This window comes from Zalophus californianus, chromosome 1 (genome assembly GCF_009762305.2).
Source record: "Zalophus californianus isolate mZalCal1 chromosome 1, mZalCal1.pri.v2, whole genome shotgun sequence".
Classification (NCBI taxonomy): domain Eukaryota; kingdom Metazoa; phylum Chordata; class Mammalia; order Carnivora; family Otariidae; genus Zalophus; species Zalophus californianus.
Window position 1 is genome coordinate 184,209,575 of NC_045595.1, and position 20,761 is coordinate 184,230,335.

The window sequence follows — 20,761 nt, forward strand, 5'->3', positions numbered from 1 at the left end:
AGTATAAAAAGAGAATAACATTCTCAGACTAAGGGAAATGAGTGAAAAAGGTGAAGGTAATTAAGAAGTACAAAACATCCAGATATAAAATAAATAAGTAATGGAGATGAAAAGCACAGCCCAGGGGATATAGTCAATAGTATTGTAATAATGTATGAGAACAGAGGGTGACTATACTTCCTGTGGTGAGCATTGAGTCATGTATAGAATTGTCAAGTCACTATGTTGTACACTTGAAATTAATTTAACATTGTATGTCAATTATACCACAAACAGAGAGAGAGAGAGGGAGAGGGAGAGAAAAATTCTGTTGAGGTAATTAGTATATAGTTTACTCTTTCTCTTTTCCTTTACCTTTACTTAGGCTTTTGTCTCCTCTCTGTACCCCTATTTTGAGAAACAAAATATGCTCTAAAATATAAAGTGATCTAATAACCATTTATTAGCTTTTTCTCTATGCATCCAAAAAAGATTGCATTTAAAATTCAGAAGTTTCCAATGAAAAACATACTTAGCTATCTTCTTGTTTTTGTGTGAAACGTCTCACTCATAACTCAATGGATCTTTAGAAATGTTTAATAATAGTAATTTAATTCTGTCCGCAAACACCAAATACTTAAGTTGTTGATTTTTAATTTTATGTGCAATGGAAAATTAAGTTTGTGCCCATATGATTTTTATGTAATATAATCATTTTCATATGTTTGGCTTCAGGTTTTTTGAAAAACAAGCTTTAAAAAATGGGAGGACTTAAAATCTCCATGTAGGATGCTGCCAGACACATCACAATGGGCTCCTTTTTCAGTACAACACATGCATCATGGAATATACAGACTATAATGATACTGCGCTTCCCTCGTGGATTGACTGAGAATGTCCAGGAAGTGGAACTCACCCTAGATTTATTTGTTTCTAGGCTATTATAGGCTTTTTCAAATACCCTGATACAGAGTTAGGATAAAATACGTTAGGGTCAACCTTACTTTGCTGTCATCTTTCCTGCATTCCTCTACCAGATAATTAGCAATTTAACCAATAGGTGATTCATAATAGTTGCTAGGAGGACATATGTGTTGGCTACTGTAGATATTTGTAGACTAGTGTGCTATGTTCTACAGCATTCTCTTCATCCTTTATGAATGTAGCAGCCTGATTTTAATAGCTGAGCTTCTCTAATGATAGCAGTTATATAGCAGCTGCTAGGAATTCAGTAATGTTTTAAAGATTTTTAAATTTATTTGAGAGAGAGAGAGAGCAGGGGGAGGGAGGGGGGAGAGAGAATCCTTAAGCAGACTCCCCACTGAGCGTGGAGCCCCACAGGATTCGATCCCAGTACCCTGAGATCAAAGCCTGAGCCCAAATCAAGAGTTGGCTACTTAACCGACTGAGCCACCCAGGTGCCTCAGATTCAGTAATGTTTTAAAGAAAATATATATTGTATTGATCATAACAACTATTTTCTTGTATTTTTAGAAAAGTACTTTTGTGTGTGTAACAAGTTCTTTAGTTTATAGTATAGTGCTTGGTACAGATTAGGTTTTGAGATCCACTGATGTACACATTGGCTTTTCAAAATTCAGGTGATTCCAGCGCATTGGAGTAGGGTCACACAGTTTCAAGTAATTTACCAAAAAATAGATCTCAAAAATCATACTTAACTATTTTGAGCCTTCCTTTCTTCATCTGTGAATATTTTATTTATTTTAACTTTTTAAAATATTTTATTTTATTTGTTTATTTGAGAGAGAGAGAGAGAGAGCACATGTGTGCATTCACAAGCACACAAGCTGGGGGAGAGGTAGAGAGGAAGGGAGAGAGAGAATCCATCAAGCAGACTCCATGCTAAGTGTGGAGCCCAACACTGGGCTTGATCCTGTGACCTCGAGATCATGACCTGAGCTGAAATCAAGTGTCAGACACTTAACCGACTGAGCCCCCCAGGCGCCCTCATCTGTGAATATTAAAATAAGAATGTCATGGATATTCATTAAGATAACGTACATAAAGACTGGCATCTAGTTATACCTATCATAAAATTAATTTTTATTTACTCTTATCAGTAATGAACTGTGATCTAAAATTTACTGGTATATCATGTGAATTAAACTTGTTAGACAATGAGCTGCACCCGACATAATGTAAAAACTTTTACTTTGTTAATGTTGTTGAATTGACCTAGGAATAGCTCCTAAAAATAAAATTGAAAGTCAGCCAAACTCTATTCTTTAGTTTCTTCTTAGTAACTTAATTATTTTTTAAAAAGTCAAAGAGTTATTTTGTCATTTTAAAAATCCATATTTTATTTAAAATTGCATTTCTCCAGTTACCATAAAGCTTCATGCTTTCCATTTTATGACTCCTAAGACTTCCCCCTGAGTAAGTTGCCTCGTATTCATTGAGGTCCTTATGAAGTTATCCTATCAGAGTGGCCTGTCATCAAATTAAATCTCATGGCTTCCCAAACGAGATAACAAGTAAAACTTTTAGAAAGTCTTTTGACATTTTTGTGAGAGGACTTTAAAAATAAACTGTATTTAATAGCTATATTGATTTCCCTCCACCCTAAGTTTCTTAGATTTAAATAAGAAAGTTGATTTGATTACCATTCTAATTTCAAAATGATTCGCAAGTGTGTGATATGTTCACCTTTGGGAGACTAAAAGCAGGTAAACCTCAGAAGAATTTTGTAATTGCAGTCAGTTTGAGAAAATAAAAAAAAAATTTTCTGTTGTTGTTTTTATTTTTTTTAATTTTTTTTAAAGATTTTATTTATTTATTTGAGAGGGAGAGAATGAGAGAGAGCACGAGAGGGAAGAGGGTCAGAGGGAGAAGCAGACTCCCTGCTGAGCAGGGAGCCCGATGCGAGACTCGATCCGGGACTCCAGGATCATGACCTGAGCCGAAGGCAGTCGCTTAACCAACTGAGCCACCCAGGCGCCCTGTTGTTTTTAGATAGCATTCAATTTTACCCTATTGCAAGAAGCTATATTTTCTTCTATGATGAAGAAATCATTTTATATAGTGTTGAAATGCTTTTATTAGATTGAATTTTTTTTAATTTTAGGAATTTTTTTTCAAATTGATACGAGGGATACTAAAAACATGGACCAACCCTGGAACTATGTAACACCACTAAAAAAGTAATAGACAGGATCATCATTGCTTTTTTGCTGCTAAACAAGATATGTCAAATGCTGCATGTTCAGATCGAGGACACTCCACTTCCAAGTCTTGTCTAATTAATGAGGGAGAGTTTTATTGCTGAGTTTTCTTTCTCTGTTGGAAGGAGGTGTGAAGAGGGAAGGTTGGGTGTAAGACAAAACCAAGTCATGAGAAGGGAAGCAAGGTTTAGGTTTGACTTAGAGTAATAAAACCATAGCCAGCCTTGAGGATGGGGTGGGGTGGGTGGGAGGTGGGCCAGATCATAGCAGAACAGCCATATGAAGCTGACTTGACGAAGAGTCACATGTCCTTGGATTTCCCCTGCTTACTGGAGGCAGCGCTTTAGGGCTCTTTGTAGCCCTAAAACAGCAAGTAGGGGTTAAGCGATTTCAGACCACTATTAACAGTACTGACAGATAAGTGAATTAAAAGGGAAACAAATAGAGAAATAGTCCTTGGGAAGAGGAAGAAATCATTTCCTCTATGCCACTCTGCTAGGCACTTCACATTTGGCCTTGAGAACAATCCTGTGAGGTAGGAGTTTTCATTCCAGTTTTACTTCATTTTCCAGATAAGTAAATTGATAATCAGAGAAGGGCATTGCATAGATTTCCATAACAAGCATTAGGGCGTGGGTTTAAAGTTGTAGAATAAAAAGAGAGTGGTATGCAATAATCAAGGCAGGTAATTCATTTATTGTGGGATCTACAGAAAGACAAGATCTGATGAAGTGTAGCATTTGTCCAGGGAAATTAGTTGATACTTAGTCGTATTTTAGAATGTGAAAATCATTTACTCTTCAGTTGTTTCTAAAGAGCTGGAGCTCTTAAAAAAATGTTGGTTAGAAGGTGCCATGTTATTTAATTTAAAACAATATGTTTTAATGTTAGAACTCAGTAGTTAAATCGTACAAATTCATATTTCCTACTGGAGAAACACAATGGCTCAACTTTGTAATGAGCGCAGAAATAGATCAGGTGTTCTCAAACCTTAACGTGTATCAGAGAATTACTTCTGATGCTGTTAAAAGTTGATTTTTTGAAGAATTGATTCAGTAGATTGGGAGTAGGGGCCCCTGACATCTGAATTTTTAGGATCCCACTTCTGTAGTTCACTCTGGTGCTCCCCAGCGGTTAAGACCCATCGATATTAGTGATGATTTTTGTTGTGATAGATCCCAGTGTTTAAGAGTCACAGGTGAGGTTTTGATTTTTTCTTTTGCATTTATTTTTACTTACCAGTAGATTAGAACTCTGTCATCTAACACAGTAGCCACCAATGATGTGTGACTATTTAAATGAAATTAATTAAAGTAAAATGAAATAAAAGGTGAGTTCAAGTGCTCAACAGCCTCATGTGGCTGGTGGCTACTGTATCGGAAGCACATAATAGGACATTTTAATCATTATTGCAGAAAATTCTCTTGGACGGCACTGGACTAGAATGTAAGAATAATGAAATTTGGCACCAATGTAGTTTTTATGATATTGAGAATCATTTTTTAAAGTTGTCCTTATTAAATATCACATTCTTTGAGGAGGAGCAGACATTTTCTTTACAAAGGTAGCTTCCAGGGACGTCTGGGTGGTTCAGTTGGTTAAGCCTCTGCCTTCAGCTCAGGTCATGATTCCAGGATCCTGGGATCAAGTCCCATGTCGGGCTCCTTGCTCAGTGGGGAGTCTGCTTCTCCCTCTTCCGTTCCCCCTGCTTGTGTGCATGCTCTCTCTCTCTGACAAATAAATACAATCTTTGAAAAGAAAAAGTGGCTTCCATATTAAAAACTACTTCTAGCTGGGGAACCTGGGTAGCCCAGTCCGTTAAGCAAGTGATCTTGTTCAGGTCGTGACCTTGAGATCATCCGATGGAGCCCCATGTTGAGCCTTGCGCTCAACGTTAATCTGCTTCAAATTCTCTCCCTGTCCCTCCCACTCACACATACTCTCTCTCTCAAATAAATAAATAAAATCTTTTAAAAAAAGTACTTCTAATTAAATAACAAATATTGCATGCTTATTCTCTTTTTGAATGGAATTAACATGCTTCGAGAAGATAAATTACCTAGATGGCTTCAACTTATATTTGGAACGGTAATCATCTAAAGACTTTTTTGATGTACATGGGATTTTCCCACTAAAAAACTTCCCCCAAAGAACATTTCTTACTGTGCTCTAAGAAGTAGGTGTGGCCTCAGTATTTTGTCATTTTATAAAAGGCATTTAAAAATGGTCTGCGAAAATGAAGCTGTGGTCTAAGCAGCCTTCAGGATTTGTCCTTATATGGCTACGTTACGTCAGAACGTGGGGTGTATCATCAACAGAGTTTCTGTATAAAATGTTAATGGAATTTAGCATTAAATCTTTAAATAAACCTGTTAGATAGCATTTTCCTGAATATATTGACTATAATTTATGAATTATCAAGTGCAGTTATCTTAGGAGATATTTAGTATAACTCTAAATTATAACTTGAAACATATAATTATTGAAATAAAAAATTCTGGGAATGGGATGGAAAAAAACTCTCCTTTGCACTCTTTTAAAAATATCATCTGTTGAGCTTCAAGTTGGTTTTTAAAGCCCTAGACTTATGTCATACTTAATATATGAAAAAAATGATATTTACAGTGTTGGTTTCTTTCTCAAACACAAGTTTAAAATGAAAACAGCCCTAAGCTAGCTTTCTTCTTGTCTCTTAGATCCCAAACCTCAGAGCTGTTGGACTGAATTGTGTGAATTCTTCCTTCAGAATGCTTCTTGGATTTTTTCCTTTCTTTTTTTATTCCCATTGCCTTCATTGTCTCACATCTGCATTATGGGGGTGATTATGGGAGTCCTGGGGCCCCTTTTTCTACTCTGCATCCTGCCCAGCCCTGTGAGTTTAATGTTCCTAAACAACGTTTTCATAATGTTATTTTACTTTTCAGAATCTTTCAGGAACTTCTTTGTTGCTAATTGGCTAGAATCCAAAAGACTCTTTTGGGATTTTTTGTTTGTTTGTTTTGTTTATTTGTTTGTTTTTTAAGTAGGCTTCACACTCTGTGTGGAGCCCAAAATGGGCTCACGACCCTGACATCAAGACCTGAGCTGAGATCAAGAATCCAACACTTAACTGACTGAGCCACCCAGGTGCCCCGCAAGGGCCTGTTGTGAATATTTTTAGATCTCAGCAGTTTGGCCACAGCCAGCATTTCAACTCCTCTTTTCTATTAGTCTTAGACCAAACCCTTTATACAAATCATTCCGGCTTCTGAATACCACATTATTCTATTCCTCCCTTGTGTACCCTGATTTGAAGCATCCTTCCCACTCATCTGTGTGTATCCCATTCATATGGGTTGAATTGTGCCCCTAAACTGCTGTTTAAGTTTAAACAGCATATATTAAGTTTAAGGGGACATTTGGACACAGAAGCAGAGACACAGGACAATGCCACATGAGGATGAAGGCAGTTTGGGGTGAGTGATGCAGCAGAAACCAAGGAACTTCAGTAAACTTCTAGAAACTAGGAAAGAGGCATGGAACAAATCCTCCCCCACAGCCCTCAGAACGAATTACCCCTGCTGACACTTTAAACTTGGACTTCTAGCCTCTAGCTCTATGAAACAATACATTTCTGTTTTGTAAAGCTACCCTGTTTGTGACATTTTGTGATAGCAATCCTAAAAAATGCATACCCTCATTATTTTGTTGTTTATTTAAAAAAATGTTTGCATTAGTGCCCCTCTTCAAGATTATGATGGTCTTTTCTGTGGATGGGTCTTGTCGGTAGATAAATGCAAATATATTCATAAACACAAAACTCCAGATAATTTGAGAAGCAAGAACCTCTGACCAACCCAACCTCATATCCAGCCCTCCATATCTAACTAAAACCTCATCTCTGAGAAAACAAACTGTTTGCTTTACTTAACTTCTGGCTCTTATTTCTCCTTTGGCATTTACTGTATGTATTTTGCTTTTGGTACTTCATCATCACGTACTGCTTGGAGTCTGAGCTTTTCAACATATGTAAGTCCCTCCCAACTAGAAAAACACGAATCTTTCTAGGCCCTGAACTCCTAGATTGTAAGGTTTTGAAGGCTAGGGTTACTTCGCCAACATTGCAAGGGGATTATTTACCTAAGGTATGAGGGAGGTATGTGTAAATATCTCTCTATGAATTATTTAGGAGACATTTACCCCTCTGAGCTTTTCTTTATTCATCTAAAACCAAGTAAAGATAATTATATTTCTTATATTTCTTGTGAGGATTAGAACCTCTTCTAATGCTATGTTATTTTTTGTATTTCTGTGCATGGCCAGAGAAATTTGCATCCACTTCCAAAAATTCATGTACACTCAGAAGCACATCCTGAACAGGCTAAGAACACCTCTTCTTTAGTCTTCTTTTACAAAAGGTTTTACTTCTACCCTTGTGTTAATGGTATTCAGAAGAACAGGGTCCTGGTTCTAGCTATCAGGGATCTTTTGTTTAACCTTAATCAAATATTTTCAATCTGTTGACTAGTTTTTCTTTGTTTGGAAGATGGGAGGGTTGACAGATTTATCTGTTCTTATTCTAGCTTTAACATGGTATATTAACCTCATTTTATGGATGAAGAAACTGACCCACTAATCAAGGATGGAGAGGTAGAAATTTATGGGCCTAGGAGAAAAGCCCAAGTATTCTGATATGAATCCAGTCTATTCTCTTCTCCCAACTGCCATGTGGAACCAAAGTATTTTTTTTTTTTGAAGATTTATTTATTTATTTTAGAGAGACAGAGCACAAGCCAGGGGGAGGGACAAAGGAAGGGGGAAAGAGAGAATCTCAAGTAGACTCCCCGCCGAGCACAGAGCCTGACTCTGGGCTCCATCCTAGGACCCTGAGATCATGACTTGAGCTGAAATCAACAGGCGGTCCCTTAACCGACTGAGCCACCCAGTCTCCTCCGAAGTCTTTTTTTCTAGTTTTTCTTACATTAACTTGAGAGTTAAAAAATAAATCTTTGGGTTTATGATGTTTATTCTTATACAAGGTAAGTTGTTTACAGCATAGTTGAGTGGTTAAATGTCACGATTCTAGAGCTGACTGCATGGATCTGAATCTTTATCTGTTAGTACCTGTTAAATTTTGGACTAGTTATTTAATTTCTGTGCCTCAGTTTCCTCATCTATAAATTATGGATACTAACAGTGCCCACTTAGGAACATTTTGGGGGCTGTGAGAATTAATACAGCTAATGAGTTTGCTGGATATCTCTTAGCTTTTGTTCTATTCTGACATTCAAGATTAATGAGATAATTATAAAAATCTTAGCTGTGTCCTTTTGAGACTTTTTGAGAAAGCACCATTTGTTTTTTACTAATTCTTCAACACACCAACAGAACTAAGTAACCATATAGAACCAAGTAAAACCAAGTAAAGATTCTGTAGGTTGTATAAGGTGGTGGTGTCACTTTGACCATCTCCTGTGCATCTCATGCTCCATAAACATTTTGATTCATCTTTTTCTTTTCAAAAGCTTTTTCATATGCAAAATCTACAACTCTTGTAGTTCTGTAGGGTTTTTGCACTCTTTTTTTGTGTGTCAGGTTTTCAAAGAGAGATGAATATCTTTAATCTCGAAGGCTACAAGAGTATTGCTCATATGTGTATGATGGTAATAACTCAAAGAAGGGGCTTGCTGTATATTATAGTCAAGATGGTGTTTTGTGTATTACGGAACAAAGGTTTTATGAAGTGAAATGGAAACCCTAGGAATTGGCATAAGCTCCACTTCAGTTGTGCATGTGAACATAGAGTGCATTGCAATGGTGAGAGTGAAGCAAAAGCAAAACACTAGAAATAATAGTCTGCTCACACTTTGCCAAGAGAAAAGTTTATGAAGGGAAAAGCCAGGAAAAATACTTAATTCCTTGAGTATTTTCTTTATTATTATTTATTCCTTACTTTTCTCTTCCTATAATCTCATTTTAGTTATGCAAGTCAAAGTAATCATTTTAAATTTATATATGCATATATATATACAGATAGATATGTATGTGTGTGTGTATATATATACATATATATACATACACCTATTTGCATTTGCAGATATTTGCAGATTTTTTTAAGAGCATTACATTTATGATTAGATAACTTTTTTTTAAAGATTTTATTTATTTATTTGACAGAGAGAGCGTGAGCACAAGCAGGGGGAGTGACAGGCAGAGGCAGAGGGAGAAGCAGGCTCCCTTCTGAGACCGATGTGGGACTCGATCCAGGACCCTGAGATCATGACCTGAGTTGAAGGCAGACGCTTAACCAACTGAGCCACCCAGGCGCCCCTAGATAACTTTTTAAAATGAACACTTTTTATATATATATACATATACATATGTGTATGTATATGTATATTTATTTTTTTAGAGCAGTTTTATGTTCAAGGCCAAATTGAAGGGAAGTTACAGAGATTTCCCATATACTTCTTGCCTCCACAAACATACAGATTCCCTCATTATCAACATTTTCCACCAGATTGGTACCTTTGTTACAACTGATAGACCTATGTTGATACATCATAATCACTCAAAGTCCATGCATAACAAGAACATCCAGAAATTTACCTTTATTGAAATGCTGTGCTTTCTGTGTATTAAACATCAACTAGTTTATTGGCACAAATCTATTGCTTTACATGGTATCCTTGTGAGGTCTTTAGATGTTATGTGTCACTAGCTGGAAACATAGGTGAATTTATAAAACTCGTAGCACATCTGTAATACAGCTTTGTGCCTGATTTCATGTTGTACCTTCTCTTTGCACTTGTGACCTCAGTGTGTGCTGTCAGTTTTTAGCTTCCATCTACAATCTGTAGGCCTAGGTACAGAGTAATTGCTCAATAAGCATTTGTTGGTTTGAAATAATTTTACTTTTGTGCATCACTTTGGATTATTTTCTTCTGGACCTCTGCCATTTATCAGTCATCATTCTCATGGTTTTAGAATTAAACCAGGTAAAGAAAACAAACAGGTAGAGAAATTACTATAAGTTTCCTCTTTACATTGGATTTCTGTCTTTATTTCCACATTGGGTAGACTATTCTATATTTGTATTAAAACTAAAAACATCAAATCTTACAGTAATATGGCAATTCCTTTCCTTCATATACTTTGTCTCACAACCACCTTTTTTCTTATTTGTCTAATGAATTGACCAAGAACTTACTCCTTTTTTTCTGTCCACAATGTTTATCTATGATGTAATGCATTCTCTGTCTTAAAAAAAAAAAAAAGTTTGTATCTTAGAACAATTTGAATATACTTTTTATTTCATTTGATTAGTAATTTTGGCACCAGTTACCATGATGGATATTTTGGGTAGGATATTGGGGTTTTTTTTGTATGTTTTATCTGACTTTTTAAGGAGAAAGGGTATCCAGTGGCCCTAATTTACCTGGAAATGACTGAAGGGGATTTTCATTAGTAAATTGGGAAGGCCACAGTTAAACCAGGTTGAGCTGGTTAACCCAAGAGAGGATTTTTGTATTTAAAGAGAATGAGTTAATTTCACCTTACTAATTTTGTCTGCATCAATAAACTAGAAATACATGGATTTTCCGTATACCTTTATTGGGAAATTGTGTTCAAAGAAATGGATATTACTGTTTTCACACTGAGGGTACCTATTGGAAAGAAGTTCTTAGGACTTGGTCCTAAAATGATGCTATATATCTGATTATCTAATATATCAAAATTTAGAATTATTTATGCTTCCATATTATATGTTTAAACATTGAGTTGTTGGGCTAATGGATAAATAAGAAAATTTGATGATTTTTCTATGAACAGTATTCAAGTTGTTTTGAGAATTAACAAATGTTTAAAGGTATGTGTTAGTTTAGAATGCTTTAAGGAATATAATCCAAAATGAAAATAGGGGATTTCACTAGACATCAGTATTTCAGGAAGTTTTGATCAGCATGAACCAAATTGAAGTTACAAATAAGCATAATTTAAAAGGTGATATAACTGAGAATATGACATTAAAGAAAAATCAGATATTTAATGGTAATATTCATACCCATTTTCCAAATTTATACCTTAAAGGGTTATAGAGAATTTTAAAGTATTTTAGAAAAACAATGATAAAGTACCAAAGAGCTTTAAGTTTCAAATGAAAAAAAATGGAATTTAGCATTATTAACAAGATGTCAAAACTTTTTTGGAATTATTGGAATTTTTAAAGAAGACATCTTTAGGACAATTTATTTTTGAAGTTATGTATCAACTCTTAAAATTTTTTAAGCGACATGGGCCCCAAATTCCATGACTAAAATGTTATATTAAAGAAATAATTGAATACATGGATAAGGGTGTATATTGAACATAATGATAATAAACTTAGATTTTAATAATCCTTAAAATTTGGGAATAAATAAACTTCCCACAAGGAAGTTCAATTAATTGTAACACATCTGTAAGATATATTGTTCATATACTTAAAAATATATTTTCATAACTTATTAGTGAAAGGGCAAAATGTTTAAAGTAAGCAGAAAGCAGTCATAGTATACTTCATATGTAAAAATTGATAGACTAACACTGGAAGAAAAGATGTTAAAATCATAGCCTTAGTATTCTCTGTAAGTATGTAGAAGTATGATTAAGTATTTAATTATTTATTTTACTCCACACTTTCCATGTTTTTGTAATGCACTTTTTACTGTCTGTTTTAATTTGTAACAATTTTGTATTTTTTATTTACAAAAGGAACCCATAACATATTTTTCTGTTGATTTTGAGGTGCTTGTTTATAGTGTAAGTTAATTTATCAGTTGAGTAAAGTTGGGACAGTAGCTCAAGTTAAGCTAAGTTATACTTCCTACCCCTAGAGCAGAATTTGAAATTTTCTTTTTATTTCTCAACTCATTTTGCAGTGGGAGAACATATAAATAGCATTGTATTTCCTATTCTCTTTGAATAGCATATTCTTGCAAATATACATTAGTTACATTTATTTTTAATCTCTTAAATACATGGTCATATGGTCATATTAAATAATATGTTTGAGAAAGCCAGGGTATAAACTCTGGAGTCAAATTACCTGAGACCATGGTTCACATCTCTAATAAATTAGGTTTGTGAACTCAAGTGAATTACCTCTTTGCTGTCCTTTGATTTTGTCACCTGTAAGAGGAGGTTAATCATAATATTGCAGTTACTCATTTATTTTCTTTTGGCAAGAATTAAATGAGTTAATGTATTTAAAACACTTAGAAAAATGTGTGATGCATGGTAAGTGCTGTGTAACTGTGCTGGTATTAGCAGTGCTTGGAATATTTAATAAAGAGTACAATTTCAGAATACTCAATGTGAGAAATTAGGTATAACAATAGTTCTTTAGTTCAGTGGTTCTCAAACTGTAGTGTGAATTAAAATCATATTGTGTACCTGTAAAGTACCAGTTACAAATCCTTATACCCAAAGAATATGACTGAATAGGTCAGGGACCACTTATCTATACTTTAAACCTCATGACAGGTCTTTCTAAAGTACAGAAATAAAGTAAAGAATACTTTGAAATTAGAGAAACCTCATAAACCTATAAAGAAGGATCTCATATTTAGAGACATGGCTTTCAGTTGTTTTTCATATAAAAAAATGTTTACAATTAGCAATAATCGCGCCTCGGATAAACCTCATTGGCTACGATACTGCCACTGCGCAAAGCTAAAAAAATGTTTAAAGGTTACCTGTCGAGTGGGTTTTTTTAAAGATTTTATTTATTTGAGAGAGAGAGATCACAAGCAGGGAGAGGGGTAGAGGAAGAAGCAGGCTCTCCACTGAGCAGGGAGCCTGATGCAGGGCTCTATCCCAGAACTCTGGGATCATGACCTGAGTCAAAGGCAGACGCTTAACCAACTGAGCCACCCAGGTGCCCCTTGAATGGGTTATTATTCCAGTTTCTCATGCCTGTGCCTGATGTTTCAGGAGGATTTATTTTGATGAGCCTATATTTGCCTCTTAAAACATCTACATGCAAATTTATGCATATGCGTACTACATAAAATACCTATTCAAAGGAAAATTACTCTTACTTTTTTCAAAAGACCATATTATATAAATATAGTTCTTTTTTTAAAAAGAGATTTTATTTATTTATTTGAGAGAAAGAATGAGAGGGAGCACGATTGGAGGGCGGTGGGGGAGTGGCAGAGGGAGGGGGAGAAGCAGACTCCCCACTGAGCATGGAGCCCTACGTGGGGCTCGATCCCAGGACCCTGAGATCATGACCTGAACTGAAGGCATACACTTACCTGACTGACCCACCCAGGTGCCCCATAAATATAGTTCTTGAATTAATAAAAAAATCAATGAAACAAAAATCAAACTTATATTTCATTGTTCTCTATCTCGGGTCTTATTTCAGTGCTAGGAGAAAGCTGGGGCAATACCCATTTTATTGAGAAAATCTACCAGTTATTACAGTCTGAGTAGGAAAAATATAAGCATATTTTGATAATGTAATTAGGGCTTAATTTAATATTAATAGAGGGTCTCAGAATTACTAAAAATAGTCAAATGTGAAGTAAAAAGTCATTTCAGGTTTAAATAATAAAAGATTTTCCCTGGCCAGCATAGATCACGAATTACTTTGTTGTAATGGTATGTATGGAAGATAAGTAAAATAATTAAGTCTTTTTGCTTTTGAAAGAGAAGAGGCAACTGATAGCAGTTAATTGGTTTAAATCCATTTCTAGACTTTGAACTCCTAGAGATCACACAAGGCATGATGGAGCATCTATATGCTCAGAGTTTATGGCCTCTCTTCATTTAATGTCATACAGATTTCCGCCTTTCCAGGAAAGTTTGGTTTTAGTCAAAGATGTTTGCTTCCACACATTTTATGTTTCATGCCATTTTGCATATACAGCTCTTTCCAGTTTGTATACTAGTGTTTTTGTGTGCTCATAAAAATAGTTAATGTTGTCTAAGAGGTATGTCAGTACACATACTTGTTTAAGTGCACAGTGTTGTCTGTCACTCACATTAATGTTGCATCTTTAACTGGAGAGGGAAAGTGAGAGAGAACGAGCTACTACTGTTTTTGTTTTTGTCTGTACTCTGGTATCACCTATGTCTAGGACAGACCTAATGCAATGTGAGTAACTAGCACATATTCGTTGAGTGAGTAAATGAATACTAGTTAGCCAGAATTTTATTTTCTGAATTTTATTTTCTCCATATTTTTCAAAAAAGTTTTGTTGGCTTTCAAACTTTTAAAACAAAAATATTTTATTATGAAGGTAACACCAGACTAGAGAAACTTAGAAGGAAACAAAAACCATCCATTTTTCCATGGTCCCTAAGAAATCAACATTAAGATTTTTGTTTTTTTAGATCTTTTTATTCTAGCTCTTTCTCCCTCTGTCTTTTTCCCTCAGTTTTTCTTCTACTAGAATTGTATAGCTTACATCTCTGTTAATTACTACACATGATACTCTGTAAAGTTTCAGTTAATTGAATTTGAGTGGACCTAAAGTCTTGTATGTCCCAATGCCTTCCAGGAGGCCTTGACTCTCAGAGCTCCTCTCCTCTGTGGGTGTCTGCTCCCTAGCAGCAGAAGTAAGGATGGATCTTACTTTCTCTTGAACTCAGGGCTATGCTGACTGCCTCCAAGCATGGGTGTTTGCCCATCCTGTGTTCCAAACTATTTATAAATAGACATGAGGTCTCCCATCATTTTCTTTCCATTATCTGTTCATTCATTCAACAAATGTTTATTGAGTACCTGCTAAGTGTCAGGTGCTGTTGTAGGCACTGGAAATGTGTAAGTATTTCAGTAGTTGTGTAACTATTTAGTAACTAAATGTAAGTATTTCAGTATTGTAAGTGCTTTCTAAGCAAAACTAAAGGAAAGTATGGCTCTTTCCCTTTAAAATTAAACCACCATCAAACTAATGACTGAAGGTATCATAGTTCTCTTTTAAGTTGCATTAACATACAGAATGATAAATGCATATACAAATCATAGGATCACAATTAAAGAGAAATTTAAAATCTTAGGAAAAAGTGACGCTATAACTCTATTCCAAAAGGCAAAAGAAAAAAAAAAGCCAAACTTGTTTTCAGAAGAAAGACACAGAGAAAGCAACAAATCTCAAATCAGAGAGAAAAAAATAGGGGGGGGGGAAAGGATGCTTTTGGAGTTAGGAGATCTTTTTTTTTTTCTATTTCTTATCTTTTGGCATCAAAAGTTGTATATGTTGATATTTCATGTATTGTGGATTTTTCCATTAGATCAACCACATACATAGCTTTGTTTTGCACTAATGAATTATTTATTTACCCTCTTAGAAAATAAAGACTACTGAGTAGATTTTAATTTAACATCTGGAACACCCTATAAATCTCCATATTTTGTAAGTCAGGTGATAGGGTCAGCCTCTCTTTATCCATTGTTAGGGCACCCTGTAGAATCTATAAGATCTAAATCGAAGATACAATGAGAGAGAAATAGGGTGAGTACAGGGGAAGTAAAAATGACAGTTTGCCAATATATAAACAAGATTCTTTAGAAATTCTTGTTCATGTCAGAAGTACTAAATTTAAAAATAAGTGAAGTTGACTGCATTCCTACAGGGATTTCTCAGTAATCCTTTAAAAGGCTGTTCTAAGTATTTTGTTTTCCAAAAGTGTAATTGTCTTTAGATACTTATTCTTAAAATTATAATTCTATACTCAGTTTCAAAGGCATTAATAACTCACCTAGATTCAAGGGTTCTCTAAATATAGTTTAAGTATGACTACCTAATTTAAGATGTAAAGTCAAAAGCCTTATGTTCAGTACTTTAATTGATTTTAGGTTATTGACTCAGTAAATTATATCTATAATATGTGCAGATTCTATGAAAATCTAATGCAAGTCTGTAGAGAAAGAATTGATAAATACTACTTTATATAATAATTTTTTTAAAAAACTTCATGTGGTTAACAAATTGTATTATATCCCTAGTTGTTTTTACATACTTTTATTTTTTTATATTTTTAAAAAGATTTTATTTATTTATTTGACAGAGAGAGACACAGCGAGAGAGGGAACACAAGCAGGGGGGTTGGGAGAGGGAGAAGCAGGCTTCCCATGGAGCAGGGAGCTCGCCCGATGCGGGGCCCGATGCGGGGCCCGATGCGGGGCTCCATCCCAGGACCCTGGGATCATGACCCGAGCCAAAGGCAGATGCTTAATGGCTGAACTACCCAGGCGCCCCCATTTTTATATACTTTTAATTTATGACTTAAAAACATAATTTTAAACACAAAAATAAGATTAATTTCAGGATAAAATTTTTTCCCTTGGAAATTTAAATTCAGGACAGAGGAGGTTTGGTAAGCAAGGTTTTTTTTTTTGTTTTGTTTTGTTTGTTTTTTTTTTACAGTTATGAGTACTGTTGAGTTGTAATTTCAATAAGGAAGTTTGCTCGTGTTCTGTATATTGAGGTTATAGTTGGCTCAAATTTATAACCATCTGCAATTTCCATATTATATATTAAAAAAGTGAGATGTAGATTAATGTTGATTGCAATTCATGTAAAGTGTCCTAATATGTTGAAAATCTAATATTAGGATGAACTTTGTTCCCCTAGCAATAAAAAACACCCAGGACCACCCAAATACTGTTTTTCACAGTTCAAAATATTGTTCAGGATTTGTCATCTGTGAAAAATGGTTATAATAGCTGAAATAAGTTATTATATTTTCAGGCCTAAATATTTTGGTCCATTATGATAGGTATTAGGAAATAAAGGATTATTTGTGAATTTTAGTACCTTAGTGTATCTATAGAAAGTTGTCTTGAAATGTAATTATGCACAATTACAAACTTGATCAATAGGATGAACCCATAGGATTTTTATATTTGTAATGAAAGGGAAAGAAAGATAATATGACTATTCCACGCAGTAATATTTTAAATGCATTAGTGTGTCTTTCAAATTTTGAAAGTAATACATTTAATCAATAGATATGTATGGGATATTTTCCACAAAGAACAAAGATGCTTTATTATAGATGGCTTTGGAAAGACTCACCCTCTTATGATTCTTAGTAAAACAATAAGTTGAGTGGGCTAAGTGCTCTGTTTTGTTTTATTTTGTTTTTCTTCTCTTTTGATAGATATTTGGCTGGAATTGTGCCAGATCCTTCCAAGATCTGTATAAATGGAAAATAATTTTGAGTTGAATTCTCAACTAAAACTAGATTCTTGCATAGTTTATAACTTTTCTTACAAATGTAGAAAAGAAACAGTAACATTTCTAGCTAGTAGGGGTCCTAATATAATTCCAGGAGAGATTGGAGAGGGAAATCATAAAATTAAACAATGGTGCTTATGCCAAATTCCAAATACTACATCAGTGTTTCCAATCAGCGATCTATGTAATATTTTATGCACCAGGGATTATGCTAACCTAAAAATACAAACATTATTTTATACTCCATTTTACAGATGAAGAAACGAACATTCAGAGAGGTTAAGGAATTTACCTGAGTTTACGCAGCTAACAGGTATCAGAGCTTGGATTTGAATGCAGGCACACTGAATCTAGTCTCTAGATTGAACAAACTTTACCCACAAATACTACATTAGTCTTTTTTTTTTTTCTTTTTCCCTCACCCCTGCTATTTCTTCTTGGTGAACCTAAGGCAGTTAAGGTCAGGGATTTTATTTCATATTTCTTTGTGTTGCTAATGCTTAGCACAATTCTTAATACAGTAAATGTTCAATATAGAGGTAAACCAATAAATGGGAGAGTGAGAAAATTTGGACTTTAACATATGCAAATATTTTTGTTTGACTTTTACAGAAGGTAGAATTCTCCTATTTGTTTATTGATTGGAAATTTTACTTCAAGGGCAAAAGGAAGCATGACCTCACCTAACCAACTTTGACCCTACAAACCCTTTAGTTACAGCTCAGAGTGAAATCCTGCCTGGTTTGAGTCCATTGAGGCAATTCCTGCAGCTAATGCCTTAGTAGGTTCTGCAATATTTGGGTCCCATGACAGAAAAGTCTATTCTACTTAGACTCCATATTATTAAAAATGGGGAGGGGGTGGGAAGAGCAAGCAATATTGTTTTTAAAATTTAACTTATTCTGTCAGTCTTTCTCATATCTTTTGGGACACAGCCATATGATATTAGATTCTATAGGAATATTACAAAACCACCAGGGATTCACTTCTAGAATTCCATTTGGACAATTTTGATAATCATTTTTAGATAATAACAGATACTATCAATGATCCTCAATTAATTTTGGGGATTATTCTAAATTTTGGCTAGAACCCCCATCCCATCTTTAGGGGATATTATAATCATAGGAAATTAGGCTGAAACAAAGTACCTAAAGAAAATGGCATGATTCATTAATCATGTAGTTGTTTTAAAGTGTTCTGTTTCCCTTGTATTCTTATATTCTGTATAATTTCAGGGGAAGCTATGTGTTTTTTCCGTGGTATGGTCTGTTTTTGTACTTATTCAAATAATGTGTGAGTATTTGGGAAATGTGTATGACTCAGTAGAGGATATTTAAGTCTACTCTCTACACAGTGAGTAATTAATGGTTGCTGTCTTCTTATTTTTGACAAATATCTCCTTGTAGGATGAAATTCTGATGGGAAAATTACAGGATTGGTGCCCCTGGTAGGATTTATGTTAATAATTGGAGGCTGTAGGCTCCTTAAAATGTAAATGGAGCTTAAATAAAAAGGTTAAGAGGCAAGGCCCTTTTAAGAATATAGGTGTTCTTTTACAAATACAGGTTTGTTGTCAAGGCATATATAAACCCACCCACCCCCCACCTAGGACAGATGTCACCAATTGTCTATTAATATTCATTGTGCATCTGTCAACTCCTCTCTGAACTTGCTACTCTTGTGCTTTTAGTAATTTTACAAGCATTTCTGTGCTGCAAGATGTTTTCATATGATATATGAGACAAATGGATATTTTAATTGTTTAATGTTTTCTAATTTTAACCTGCCAAAGAATATGAAAGAGAAATTCAGATCAAAATAAGACTTTGTTAATAAAATAAATACTATTTCACTCCATCTACTAAGAAACAGACTTGAAAACATAAACAAAACTCTGAGACAAATGTTACTGCCATGCTAGGGAAAAAAAGAATAAAATCATGTATATGAAAAAAGAATAAAATTATGTATGTGTGTGTTTTGTATACCTCAATAGAATATTACCAAGATCTGCCTCTTAGATGGTTACTTGCTTGTGTGCCTATAAAACTGATGTTTTAAAGGAGAGAACAGTTTGGAACTCCTAGTTGCAGCCAACTAGGAGTTTGGTTTCCTCATCATAAATCTCATGTGACTTTGATATATTTCCTTGAAATACTTAGCACTTACGTGTATATCTTTTTCCAGCTGCGGTTGTGTAAATATTTAGATATTTCAGTCACTCATGTTTATATTTTATCTTCCAACCGGACAGTTGTTGAAGGAATTCTGCCCTGCCCTTTTTCCTGATGTTGACCATGCCTAAAGTCAACTGTGTTCTCTTCTCAAGGTTCTACCAGGATTTGTGCTGAGGGCAGCTCACGTTTATTATCATCCGTGTTCCTTGTTAAAGCCTCACTCTGCCCATCCCTTTCTTCTTTGACCCTCTCTTTGTTACTTTTCTGTTTCCTATGCAGAGTTTGGTTGAAACCAAGAAGTTGGTCTTACCAAGTGTAATAGAAACCTGGTATCTTATAACATAAAAATAAGTACATAAAAGCAAATTATTAGAATGGTGGTTGTCAGGTGGCTTACAGAAACTCAGAATTTATGATGGAAGAGAGAAGGCTTTTTATGAATGCGTCAAGAATATTAGAGAGAGAGGCTTTGTGACCCAGTGGAGGTGAACACCACCTGCTCTGGGGAGGAGAACTATATGTAATCTATACTTTGCTGAGAGTCATATGTGTTCTTCCCTATATGATCTTGGCATAATTCTCCCAAACTTTCCCTTTGAGAAAGTGAGTCAACAATTATTGATAGAAGATGAGAGACTTCCCTCAAAGTATGTTGGTGGAAAATTGGGAACCGTGATACTGAATTTTTTTAAAGTGTTTTTATGTTTTTATTTTTAAGTAATCTCTATACCCAGCATGGGGCTGGAACTCACAACCCTGAGATCAAGAGTTTCATGTTCTACCCATGGAGCCATCCAGGTGCCCCAGTGATCCTGAATTTTAATTGTGTAAACAGTTGCATAGGAATTGAGGTTCTCAGTATTAAAAACTGACATTATAAGCTATTTACTCAAAAATTCAAGATCATAATTAGAGAAGATGACACAGTATAAAAAAAACCTTTATACCTCTATTCGTTCATTATCAGATTTTTTTTGAAGATTTTATTTATTTATTTGTCAGAGAGACAGCACAAGCAGGGGGAGCAGCAAGCAGAGGGGGAGAAGCAGTCTCCCCGCTGAGCAAGGAGCACAATGCGGGCCTCGATCCCAGGACCCTAGGATCATGACCTGAGCCGAAGGCAGCCGCTTAAACCAACTGAGCTACCCAGGTGTCCCATCATTATCAGATTCTTTACTGAGTAAAAGGAATATGAAATTGTGCAGTT

The 20,761-nt window shown here is 34.9% G+C and overlaps 1 protein-coding gene and 1 pseudogene across 1 annotated transcript in view; one reads left to right on the forward strand and one right to left on the reverse strand.

Moving 5' to 3' along the window:
- The window catches only part of ROBO1 (roundabout guidance receptor 1), a 1,115,645-nt gene that overhangs the window by 765,039 nt on the left and 329,845 nt on the right, over positions 1–20,761 (forward strand).
- LOC113918973 lies at positions 12,692–12,856 on the reverse strand (annotated as a pseudogene).